The 12,844-nt window shown below is 41.0% G+C and overlaps 3 non-coding genes across 3 annotated transcripts; all 3 read left to right on the plus strand.

Moving 5' to 3' along the window:
* The first annotated feature begins 2,363 nt into the window (after window positions 1–2,363).
* On the plus strand, window positions 2,364–2,553 carry LOC130306224 (U2 spliceosomal RNA). The gene has a single exon (XR_008855609.1). It is a non-coding gene; the product is annotated as a U2 spliceosomal RNA (small nuclear RNA).
* Window positions 2,554–9,715: 7,162 nt separating this feature from the next.
* LOC130306226 (U2 spliceosomal RNA) lies at window positions 9,716–9,915 on the plus strand. Its single transcript, XR_008855611.1, has one exon. It is a non-coding gene; the product is annotated as a U2 spliceosomal RNA (small nuclear RNA).
* Window positions 9,916–12,003: 2,088 nt separating this feature from the next.
* On the plus strand, window positions 12,004–12,194 carry LOC130306204 (U2 spliceosomal RNA). Its single transcript, XR_008855590.1, has one exon. It is a non-coding gene; the product is annotated as a U2 spliceosomal RNA (small nuclear RNA).
* Window positions 12,195–12,844: the final 650 nt, after the last annotated feature.

A 12,844-nucleotide genomic window follows, 5' to 3' on the forward strand; every position in this document is an offset into this window, starting at 1 on the left:
CTCCAAAGTTGAATGTAAAGAGAAGGATGAAAAGTGTACAAGATTCTTTTTTAAAAAGGTAATGGAAACAAAAAAGTTAATGATTAACATTGAGGATGAAACTACTAATGTAGGAATGTTATCCAAAGCTAAATCCTTTTATCAAGATCTGTTTAATGAGAAACCCATTGATATATCTGCTGCTAATTTTCTCCTAAGCACTTTAGATTGTGGTTTAAGTAAGGAGGACCAAGATGCACCTTGCACAGAAGTAAGATGCCAAGAATTAGAAATTGCTGCTAAAAGTTTATCCACAGGTAAAACACCAGGTTCTGATGGACTTCCTGTAGAGTTTTATAAAACCTTTTGGGAAATTTTTAAAGATGATTTGCTTAATATTTTTAAGGAGGCTTTTAATTCTGATGTTCTACCTTTATCTTGGAGGAGTGGTATAGTGTCTCTGATCCCCAAAAAGGGGGATAGGAACAGCTTAGAAAATTGGAGACCAATTACGCTTCTTAATGTTGATTATAAGATTATGTCAAAAATTTTTGTTAACAGAATGAAGCCATTTTTGCACAAGGTCATCCATGTGGATCAGGTATGTGGTGTCCCAGGAAGGAGTGTAGCTGAACCTTTAAATGCTATTAGGGACGTCATATGGTATCAGCAAGAGCGGAATCAAAATATAGCCATTCTATCTCTAGATTTTCATAAAGCGTTCGATAGAGTATCACATTGTTTTTTATGGATGGTTTTACAACGCATGGGTTTTCCTAACATACTTATTAAGCAAATTGCTCTCTTATATAAAGGTTCTTTTAGCAGGATTTTAATAAATGGTTTCCTTACAGATTTTATTAATTTATCATCAGGGGTAAAGCAAGGCTGCCCTCTGTCTCCTATACTGTTTATATGTGCAATAGAACCTCTGTTAAACTTAATAAGGAATGATAAAATAATAAAAGGAGTGCCAGTTCCTGGAGGTAATAATGCCACCCTTAAAGTGTGTGGCTATATGGATGATATTAATGTTTTTTGTGAAAGTTCCTTCTCTTTACAAAGAGTTGTTGATGTTACTGATTTCTTTTGTAAAGCTTCTGCTTTCAAACTTAATTTATCTAAATGTGACTGTTTTTATATAGGTAAATGGGAAAACGTGCAAATACCAAACCTAAAATTACAGTCAGAAAAAATAAAAATCCTTGGAGTCATCTTTGATAAAAATAACAATGGTGAGGAAAGTTGGCTAATGGTAAAAGAAAAGGTAAAGAAGAAAGTAGACTTTTGGTCCCTTAGGAAATTATCTTTAGAAGGTAAAATTTTGGTGATTAAGGCTATGCTAATACCCATTATGCTCTATTTAAATATGATTTATCCTCCTAATGAACTTATGTCTAGGCAACTTCAGAGGATTCTCTTTGAGTTTCTATGGAGTTCTAAAGCAGAAAAATTAAAAAGAGATATTATGTATAAGTCACAAAAAAATGGAGGAAAACAGGTTCCCTGTATTAGAAAATTTTTATACTTAAGGTTTTTTAGTTGGTGTTTTAGGGGACTTTTTATGAAAAGTGTATGGTCCTGTTTTTTAAAGTACTCTGCGGGACATATTTTTAGAAGAAGAAAATGGGTGTTTTTATCATTATCTTCTCCTGTACTTTTAACTCCGCCTAAACATTATGCCATCTTAGAAAAAATAATACGTATGTATAACCTTAAAGACTTTGACTTGTTAACCTTGAGGGATGCTCGCAAGATAGAAGTACAGTTAAATTTGCAAGAAGAAATATGTATGGTCTCTAATTTTTCTTATAATAGGTGTGTACAAATATGGAAAAAGGTAAACGAGCCATATCTTTTTAATGAGCACAAGGATTTAGCATGGATGATTATCCATGAGTGTCTTCCGGTAAGATTTTTCCAATATAGAAGAGGTCTAAATGCTGTATGTGTCTGTCCCCGGGAAAATTGCAATATAGATGAAACTGTTTTGCACCTTTTCTGGAATTGTTATTTTGCACAAAAGGTTTTTAGACTAATTGGTTCTTTATTGAAATTCCTAACAGGTCTAAAAGTTTTAAATCATGAAGTTGTTTTATATGGCAAAAGTGATGGAGTTACGAAAGAAAAAGAGAGAATTTTGTGGATTTTTATCAACTGTACAAAAAATGTATTATGGAAAGTTCGTAATATCCTTGTCTTCAAAAGAGATTTTATTTGTGAAAAAGAATGTTTGAAGATGATATACAGTGAAGTTTACTTGTACTATTTAATTGATAAAAAGAGATTTGGGCAGAAAAAAGCATTAGCTATGTGGAATTTACATTTATGGAAAACAGTATTTGAAGTATTGTAAAAATTTTCTTGTGATGTATTTAAGTTTTTGAGTTTTTTCAATAAAAATGTAAAAAAAAAAAAAAATCTGTTCTTATCAGTTTAATATCTGATACGTCCCCTATCTGGGGACCATATATTAAATGGATTTTTGAGAACGGGGGCCGATTTCGAAGCTTGCTTCCGTCGCCCTATGCATTGACCCGATATGGCAGTATCTTCGGGTACAGTGCACCACCCCCTTACAGGGTTAAAAAGAAAGATTCCTACTTTCATTGCTACCTGCTTGCTGGCTAGCCAGCTAGCCAGCCCTGTGGGCCTTGCTGCTGCTGCAGCCAAAAAACAAAAGGTGGTGCTGCTGCTGCTTCTGCTGCTTCTGCTTCTGCTTCTGCTTGTGTCTGGCCGCTGTTGGAGCGTCCAGGCACAGGACTTCTGCTGCTGCTGACTAAATGGCCTCCTTAATTGGATCATTTGAGTAGCCAGCACACCTGTGCAGGTAGGGCATGACATGATAGGCAGCTGCCTTGATAGCGGGTGGGTGCTGAATGTTCCTAATTGACAAAATAAGATTAATGCTTATGAAGAAATATAAAATCTCATCCCTTCCCCAATATCGCGCCACACCCCTACCCCTTAATTCCCTGGTTGAACTTGATGGACATATGTCTTTTTTCGACCGTACTAACTATGTAACTATGTAACATAACATGGGGGGGGGGGGGGGGGTCTCCTGGCTGTTCACACAGGTGTGTCATTGCTGTACATTGACCATGCATTGCTTCTGTGGTATTGCAAAGGCAAAGACAAATGCTTCCAGCCATCCATTGCACTAATGGATTGGTCATCAGCTGGCTGTCTATGTCCCGCATCAATATAGACCAAAGTACAGAGGGTTAGGCTATGCTATTGTGCACCTACCTGATGCATCAGAAGGTGCGAGGCCCTTGCTAAATTCTGTGCACAGACTTTGAGATCTATACTTTAGACTGTATCTAAACCTGCTCCAACATGGACTGACATTCTGGCCTACTTTCAGCCGATGCGACTTGTCTGTCGCTGAACAGTCGCTTTTTATGTATTCAGCACCTATGTATAATGTTGTAAAAATGCTCTAGAAGCTAAAGTCGCAGAAATGTCACACATATTTGGCCTGCAACTTTCTGTGCGACAAATTCAGACAGGAAAAATCAGTATAAATCCTTAGAAAATTATCCCCCAGTGTCTCCATCTGCTGGCGGTATTGAATAAGCATTGCTGCACTGATGGGGTATGCATTAGACGAAAAAAAAGAAGAAAAAGAAGAATAATACGCCCAGAAAAGAGGCGAAAAGGAGAAAAACTTAAAAAAACGTGAAAAAAAAGTAAGAGGAAGAGAAGGGAAAAAAAGGTGGAAATGGGTTTAAAAGTGATTTCGGCGGAGAAATATATACGCGCACACACACACATATATATAAACGTATTCTCCGTTGAGATATTGCAGCCGCTGCTGTGTCCAGGCCCAGGAGCCTTAGCACTGTGCTGTGATGTCACTCAATACCACTGACATCACTAGGTGTAAACAACATCTCTCCTTTGCTGTGTATGTGACTATGGAGCTGTTTGGTGATGTCGTCTATTATGGCCTTCATAGAAGCAACAGGAGATTGTTGCATCCATCTAGAACCCTCAGAACTACAGTGCTATGATGTCACTCACTTCCACAGGCCTTGCAGAGTGTAAACAACAACAACCCAGCTTTGTTGTGTATGTAACCATAGGGATTTGTGATGTCACCTAGAACCTTCACAGCAGCGACAGCTTTATGAGGAGCATCAGCACTGCTCTGCCTGAGCAGAACCATCACCGCCATAGGTTGTCAAATAACCCGGGTTTAACCCACACAGGTAAGTCCAATGGGGTGCAGGCATGTCCTCTATGCTTACAGCTTCCCGTGGGTGTTGGTTTGATACCGTTTGGGGACAGCCAAGGAGGCATCTGCAGGCAACAAAGGTAGGTGTGTGCTTGTGTGTGTGTTTCCTATGCAGATCCTAAGCCCAGTGTCACATGCAAGTAGGAGGAGTAAGAAGGGTTCCTGGCAAGTCCGGGTTATGGATTGCATTTAAAAAGGCCCCGTGGGAGTGCAATGGGCCCCTGTCTTGCTGCTTAGCAATAATGGTATGGGTTTAGGTTCTGCTGTGTGTACTGGTGGTTGACTGCCCCCCAGCCCAGAGTGTGCATGGAAAATTGTCTGGCAGTCTCCCTGACAGCAAGCAGTGATAGTGCCCATGAAGGGCACCTTGTTGGGCCCGCCCCTTTCACGGTTATCGCTTCTCGGCCTTTTGGCTAAGATCCTGTGCGGTTTACCGGGCAGGGTAGGAGTCGGAAGGGGTGGTGATCGGGGCCCTCTTTTGCGGGGGGGCCCTGGATTGTTACTGGGTTGCGATAGTGGGTATCTTAACCTGCAAAAATGAGCGGAGAGAGGACTCGAGGACTCGAGGATACGGTGCGGATTTACGTTCCTGGCGAACACCGGGGGACGATTGGATTGGATCAAGTTGTGCTGGAGATTCTTCGCAAGCTCCAGTACCTTCAGGTATGGCATGTAATCGCTATGCAAGACTTCCCTAGGCAAGGGATTTACGATATAACCTTTTATGATTCTGAGGTTTGCCAGAGGGTCTACATGGACTTAGAAGTGATGAAGAGGAGGAATGAGCCAGCTATAATGAGTAAGGTGAAAGTGGAGCCATTATTCATGAATATGTCTAAGGTTGTTATAGTCCATATGTACAACCCGAAGGTTTCGGATGAGATGGTGACCAATTTTTTGTACCGATATTGTGATGAAGTTAAATTTCTTGGAAGACTCAAGAACAGACATGGGTACTTTAATTGTAAAAGGAAATTTGTTGTAAAATTTAAAAAGGACGAAGGAATGGAAGAGGGAAGGAAGAGTATACCACAGGTATTTTCTATTGGAGGAGAAAGAGGTTTTTGTTTTTATGAAGGACAGTTGCAGTACTGTAGACGTTGTCACGCTTATGGACATGTACAGGAGTCTTGCCCTGAGCAAGGAGTATGCTGCAGGAATTGTGGGAAATCAGGTCACAACTCGGGTGAATGTACTGAGAAGAAAACGTGTGATATCTGTGGTAGTGAGGAGCATTTGGCTAGAGGATGCAGTTTATGGTATAGAAAGAAAATGAGCTATGCTGACGCAGCAGGAAATAGAAGAGAGGAAAGAGGAGAAAGGCCATTTCCACGTGTTTTTGGTGTGAATGCTGAGGTGACTCAGGTGATTGACGAGAACTCTGTAAAAGGGAGTGCAGCAGGTGTGACAGTGCAGCACATGAATACTCAGGAAAAATCTGGAAAAGGGGAGGAGGGTGACTCCACTGGTGTGCATTGTGAGGAGACTGGTGTTGGTGAAGAGTTTACTGAGGTCAGTAAGAAGAAAGCACGTAAAGGGAAAAAAGAGAAAGTGGTGGAGAGTGTGGAGACTGTGTGTAGGGAGGTTCCCCCATGTGAAGAAACAATTGAGGATTTTGAATGCCCAAACCCAGTGGTGGGGGAGGAGGAGGGGATGGAGTTTCAGGAGAATGAGAGTGAGAGATCCCTAACACCTGGGCAGAGGGTGATTAGTGGGGAGGAGAATGTAACATCTGAAGAGGAGGAGAAGGAGGAGGAGGAGGGGGAAGATGAAGATGAAGATGCAAATGGAGGCTTTCAAGGTAAAAGTAAAAGGTGTAAGAAAGGGAGTTGGTCAGGGGATCAGACGGATCCTGTGTATGGAGGTGAGAAAATGATGGACAGGGACTCTCAAGTGGGGTCGCCTGATTGCTATGGGATGCTGCTAAGGAAGGTTGAAGGTCAGAATACTAACTTCTAGTTAAAATGGATGTTAAGAAAATGGATTGCCTTCTTTCCTTTTTAATGGCATTGGTTGTGGCTACTCTTAATGTTCGGAGTATAGGAACAACCATCAGAAGAGCAGCAGTTTTTGATTTTTTGGAGAATGTGAAGGGAGATATATTTTGTTTACAGGAGTGTGCAATTAAGTCTGCACCTTATGTAGATGAATGGAAGAGAGGGCAGTCTTTTTGGTCTACATGCACAGAGAATAAAAATGAAGGTGTGGGGATTTTATTGTGTAACAGGGACATTAAAGTTTTAAATTGCCAAGTTTTAGTACCAGGTCGTTGTATGGTTTTAAATTTTCAGTTTTTAGGCCAGAGAATGAGAGTTTTTAATGTATATGCGCCAGCAGAAAAACAGGCACGTGTGTTATTTTTAGAGTCTCTTAAACTTTTTATTCCTGGTCGTGATGGTACTATTATTGTTGGTGATTTTAACTGCATTAGATCCGTCAATGATCGTGAGAGCTCTGCTAAGGTTAGAACTGATATTACTTCAAATGTTTTAAACCAAATTATTCAAGACTTACATTATTCTGATGTTGGACTGATGGTTAGCACTGATGAAAGATACACCTATATATCAGATAGTGGCCGCTGTAAATCCCGGATTGATTACATTCTTGTCTCTGAGGGGATTAAGGTGGTCCGGTGCAATCAAATGATGTCAACTTTCTCAGATCATAAGATGGTGTCGGCAGAAATAAGTATTGCAGAGTCCTTTCATTTTGGTAGAGGGCTCTGGAAATTAAATGTAAGTCTATTAGAAGATGAAGAAGTAATGGCCGGTTTTAAAGATTTTTTTTTATCTTGTACTTCTAAACAATCTGTTTTTAGTAATGTTTTAGCTTGGTGGGATTGGGCAAAAAGTGAGTTTGCTAAGTATTTTAAGTTCATTTGCATAAGGAGGGCACAAGAAAAGAGGAGGGGTTATGAAAGGCTTATCTCACGTTTAGAAACTCTCTTTAAGTTTAAACATGTTGGTGTGGAGGTGGAGGAGGAAATTGAGAAGGTGAAAATTGAGATGAAGAACAGGTTGTTGGAAAGAGGTAGAAATATTGTTTTTAAATCCAAAGTTCAACATTTGGAGGAAAATGAACAATGTACAAGATATTTCTTTAAAAAATGTTTTAATGCTAGGGGTGTTTTTAAGTCTGTTTTAACTCCTACAGGGGAAGTTGTTGGTGATGAGATGGTGAAGGAGATTGGCAGATTTTATGAAACACTTTTTAGTAATAAGAGCAGAGCCAGTGAGACGGAGATGAATGATTATTGTAATATTTTAGAGAATAATGTCCCTGAAGGAAAAAGTGCATTTTTAATTGAGGAAGTTTGTGAAGGGGAGATCAAGCAGGCTCTGGACAAGACAGCGAAAGGGAAGACACCGGGCTGTGATGGCCTCCCCTTTGAGTTTTATTCAGTTTTTTGGCATATTTTAAAGCAAGATTTTACACGGGTGGTGCAATATGTTTTTAACTCAGGTATTTTAGCGGAGTCTATGAAGAAAGGAGTTATTACCTTGATACATAAGAAAGGTGATGAAAGAGATTTGAAAAACTGGAGGCCGATCACATTATTGAATACAGATTATAAGATCATTGCAAAGATTGTGGCGAACAGGATGAGTGACATAGTTGAGCACCTTGTTGGAGAATACCAAGTTTGTGCAGTGCCAAATAGGAGAATAACTGATAATTTATTAGTTTTAAGAGACTCTATTTATTATAGTAATTTTAATAAGAATGCACTTTTTGTGGAATCCATTGATTTTGAAAAAGCTTATGACAGAGTTGCTCATGATTTTTTGTTTATGGTTTTAAAGCATATGGGTATTCCTGAGAAGCTACTGTTTGTGATTAAAAGTTTTTATTATGGGGCAACAAGTCAGATTTTAGTCAATGGACATGTGGGGCCGGGTTTTAATATTTTATCAGGAGTACGACAGGGATGCCCACTCTCCCCAATTTTATTCATTTGTGTCATTGAGGCCTTGCTCAAAAATGTACAGAAGGACAAATGTGTGAGTGGTGTTTTTATCCTGGGAAGTAATGGAAGGAATTTGAAGGTTTTAAGTTACATGGATGATGTGGTTTTTACTTGCACTTCCCAAGCTGATCTTAATAGAGTGAATTTGCATGTAAAGATTTTTTGTTGTATTGCTGGTATGAAAGTCAATTGGGGGAAGTGCCAATTGAGTAATTTTGGAAAGCAAGGAAAAGTGGTGGTGGATGGCGTGGATGAGAAGGAAGATATTGAAGTGTTAGGGGTTGTTTTTGAAAAAAATCTAAAAGGAGGGAAAAGTTATGAGAAGTTGGAGGAGAAGATAGAGAAGAAATTATCTTTTTGGAAATTGAGAAACTTGTCCCTTAAAGGTAAAGTTCTGATTTTAAAGGCAGTAATTTTGCCACTACTATTATATACTGCAATGGTTTTCCCACCCGGCAAATTATGGACCAGAAGGATGACAAGGAAGTTGTTTATTTTTTTCTGGGGTTCAAAGATGGAAAAGATGAAGAGGGAGGAAGTGATGAAGAGCGTGAAGAAAGGCGGATATAATTTCCCGGATATTAATCTGTTTTTAAAGACTCATTACTTTCTTTTAATTTATAAAGTGTCTCAGTGCAATAATTGGGTGGCAGACATGAGCAGGTATTTGGCAGGATGGTTGTTTTCCAAATGGGGCTGGTGTGAGAAGGATCTGAGGAGACCAATAGCGCAAGTTATACCTACCTTCTATGTGGTTCTCAGATCTTTCAGTGATCAATTTGGTTTGAGTTCCCTGGGAAAACCTGAGAAAAAGAAAATTGAAAATGAAATAAGAAAAAATGAGAGATTATATGAAGTACCATTCTGCACTACTGCTCAGTCTGTGAAGATCTGGAATCTTTTTAATGTTAGAGGATTATCCAATAGACAGAGAGATGTAAACTGGATGACTTTTCATGGCTGCCTCCCAACCAGAGCTTTCCTGAATGGACGAGGAATAAGAGTGAGCGAGAAATGTCCAAGAGAGGGTTGTGGAGGCAGGGAGGATACAGTGCACTTATTTTGGAACTGTTTTTATGCAAGAGAATTTTTTATGCTTCTACAGAGGTTTTTTTCTGCAATCACGGGATATGTTGATTTTAATTTTGAGAAGATTTTTATTGGTCAGGATTTTAGCAGGAGAGAGGACACACGTGAAAGCTGGATTGTATTTTCTGTTTTTAAAGAAGTTTTATGGGATTCTAGAAACCTGCTTGTTTTTAAAAATGTGTGTATTTCTCCAAGGGAGTTGAAGAGACTTTTTTTTGGAAGGTTGTTTATTATTTTTCTATTTGACAAGAAGAGAATGGGAGAGGAAGAGGCTGAAAAGATTTGGAGATACAAGGAATGGAGAAAGTTGTAAGTATCCTGATCAAGGTTTTGAATTTGTGCTTCTCTTATAGTTTTCTTATTGAGATATTTTTCCGCATGATGTTTTTTCAGACTTTGTTTAGAAGTGATGAGTTTTGGTAGGTGACCTGATGATCGCTTGAACAATAGTCTGTAACTGAGGAAAAAAAAAAAAAAAAAATCTGTTCTTATCAGTTTAATATCTGATACGTCCCCTATCTGGGGACCATATATTAAATGGATTTTTGAGAACGGGGGCCGATTTCGAAGCTTGCTTCCGTCGCCCTATGCATTGACCCGATATGGCAGTATCTTCGGGTACAGTGCACCACCCCCTTACAGGGTTAAAAAGAAAGATTCCTACTTTCATTGCTACCTGCTTGCTGGCTAGCCAGCTAGCCAGCCCTGTTGGCCTTGCTGCTGCTGCAGCCAAAAAACAAAAGGTGGTGCTGCTGCTGCTTCTGCTGCTTCTGCTTCTGCTTGTGTCTGGCCGCTGTTGGAGCGTCCAGGCACAGGACTTCTGCTGCTGCTGACTAAATGGCCTCCTTAATTGGATCATTTGAGTAGCCAGCACACCTGTGCAGGTAGGGCATGACATGATAGGCAGCTGCCTTGATAGCGGGTGGGTGCTGAATGTTCCTAATTGACAAAATAAGATTAATGCTTATGAAGAAATATAAAATCTCATCCCTTCCCCAATATCGCGCCACACCCCTACCCCTTAATTCCCTGGTTGAACTTGATGGACATATGTCTTTTTTCGACCGTACTAACTATGTAACTATGTAACATAACATGGGGGGGGGGGGGGGGTCTCCTGGCTGTTCACACAGGTGTGTCATTGCTGTACATTGACCATGCATTGCTTCTGTGGTATTGCAAAGGCAAAGACAAATGCTTCCAGCCATCCATTGCACTAATGGATTGGTCATCAGCTGGCTGTCTATGTCCCGCATCAATATAGACCAAAGTACAGAGGGTTAGGCTATGCTATTGTGCACCTACCTGATGCATCAGAAGGTGCGAGGCCCTTGCTAAATTCTGTGCACAGACTTTGAGATCTATACTTTAGACTGTATCTAAACCTGCTCCAACATGGACTGACATTCTGGCCTACTTTCAGCCGATGCGACTTGTCTGTCGCTGAACAGTCGCTTTTTATGTATTCAGCACCTATGTATAATGTTGTAAAAATGCTCTAGAAGCTAAAGTCGCAGAAATGTCACACATATTTGGCCTGCAACTTTCTGTGCGACAAATTCAGACAGGAAAAATCAGTATAAATCCTTAGAAAATTATCCCCCAGTGTCTCCATCTGCTGGCGGTATTGAATAAGCATTGCTGCACTGATGGGGTATGCATTAGACGAAAAAAAAGAAGAAAAAGAAGAATAATACGCCCAGAAAAGAGGCGAAAAGGAGAAAAACGTAAAAAAACGTGAAAAAAAAGTAAGAGGAAGAGAAGGGAAAAAAAGGTGGAAATGGGTTTAAAAGTGATTTCGGCGGAGAAATATATATATATATATATATATATATATATATATATATATATACGCGCACACAACATATATATAAACGTATTCTCCGTTGAGATATTGCAGCCGCTGCTGTGTCCAGGCCCAGGAGCCTTAGCACTGTGCTGTGATGTCACTCAATACCACTGACATCACTAGGTGTAAACAACATCTCTCCTTTGCTGTGTATGTGACTATGGAGCTGTTTGGTGATGTCGTCTATTATGGCCTTCATAGAAGCAACAGGAGATTGTTGCATCCATCTAGAACCCTCAGAACTACAGTGCTATGATGTCACTCACTTCCACAGGCCTTGCAGAGTGTAAACAACAACAACCCAGCTTTGTTGTGTATGTAACCATAGGGATTTGTGATGTCACCTAGAACCTTCACAGCAGCGACAGCTTTATGAGGAGCATCAGCACTGCTCTGCCTGAGCAGAACCATCACCGCCATAGGTTGTCAAATAACCCGGGTTTAACCCACACAGGTAAGTCCAATGGGGTGCAGGCATGTCCTCTATGCTTACAGCTTCCCGTGGGTGTTGGTTTGATACCGTTTGGGGACAGCCAAGGAGGCATCTGCAGGCAACAAAGGTAGGTGTGTGCTTGTGTGTGTGTTTCCTATGCAGATCCTAAGCCCGGTGTCACATGCAAGTAGGAGGAGTAAGAAGGGTTCCTGGCAAATCCGGGTTATGGATTGCATTTAAAAAGGCCCCGTGGGAGTGCAATGGGCCCCTGTCTTGCTGCTTAGCAATAATGGTATGGGTTTAGGTTCTGCTGTGTGTACTGGTGGTTGACTGCCCCCCAGCCCAGAGTGTGCATGGAAAATTGTCTGGCAGCCTCCCTGACAGCAAGCAGTGATAGTGCCCATGAAGGGCACCTTGTTGGGCCCGCCCCTTTCACGGTTATCGCTTCTCGGCCTTTTGGCTAAGATCAAGTGTAGTATCTGTTCTTATCAGTTTAATATCTGATACGTCCCCTATCTGGGGACCATATATTAAATGGATTTTTGAGAACGGGGGCCGATTTCGAAGCTTGCTTCCGTCGCCCTATGCATTGACCCGATATGGCAGTATCTTCGGGTACAGTGCACCACCCCCTTACAGGGTTAAAAAGAAAGATTCCTACTTTCATTGCTACCTGCTTGCTGGCTAGCCAGCTAGCCAGCTAGCCAGCCCTGTGGGCCTTGCTGCTGCTGCAGCCAAAAAACAAAAGGTGGTGCTGCTGCTGCTTCTGCTGCTTCTGCTTCTGCTTGTGTCTGGCCGCTGTTGGAGCGTCCAGGCACAGGACTTCTGCTGCTGCTGACTAAATGGCCTCCTTAATTGGATCATTTGAGTAGCCAGCACACCTGTGCAGGTAGGGCATGACATGATAGGCAGCTGCCTTGATAGCGGGTGGGTGCTGAATGTTCCTAATTGACAAAATAAGATTAATGCTTATAAAGAAATATAAAATCTCATCCCTTCCCCAATATCGCGCCACACCCCTACCCCTTAATTCCCTGGTTGAACTTGATGGACATATGTCTTTTTTCGACCGTACTAACTATGTTACTATGTAACATAACATGGGGGGGGGGGGGGGGGTCTCCTGGCTGTTCACACAGGTGTGTCATTGCTGTACATTGACCATGCATTGCTTCTGTGGTATTGCAAAGGCAAAGACAAATGCTTCCAGCCATCCATTGCACTAATGGATTGGTCATCAGCTGGCTGTCTATGTCCCGCATCAATATAGACCAAAGTACA

Source organism: Hyla sarda, unplaced genomic scaffold (assembly GCF_029499605.1).
Source record: "Hyla sarda isolate aHylSar1 unplaced genomic scaffold, aHylSar1.hap1 scaffold_1359, whole genome shotgun sequence".
NCBI lineage: Eukaryota > Metazoa > Chordata > Amphibia > Anura > Hylidae > Hyla > Hyla sarda.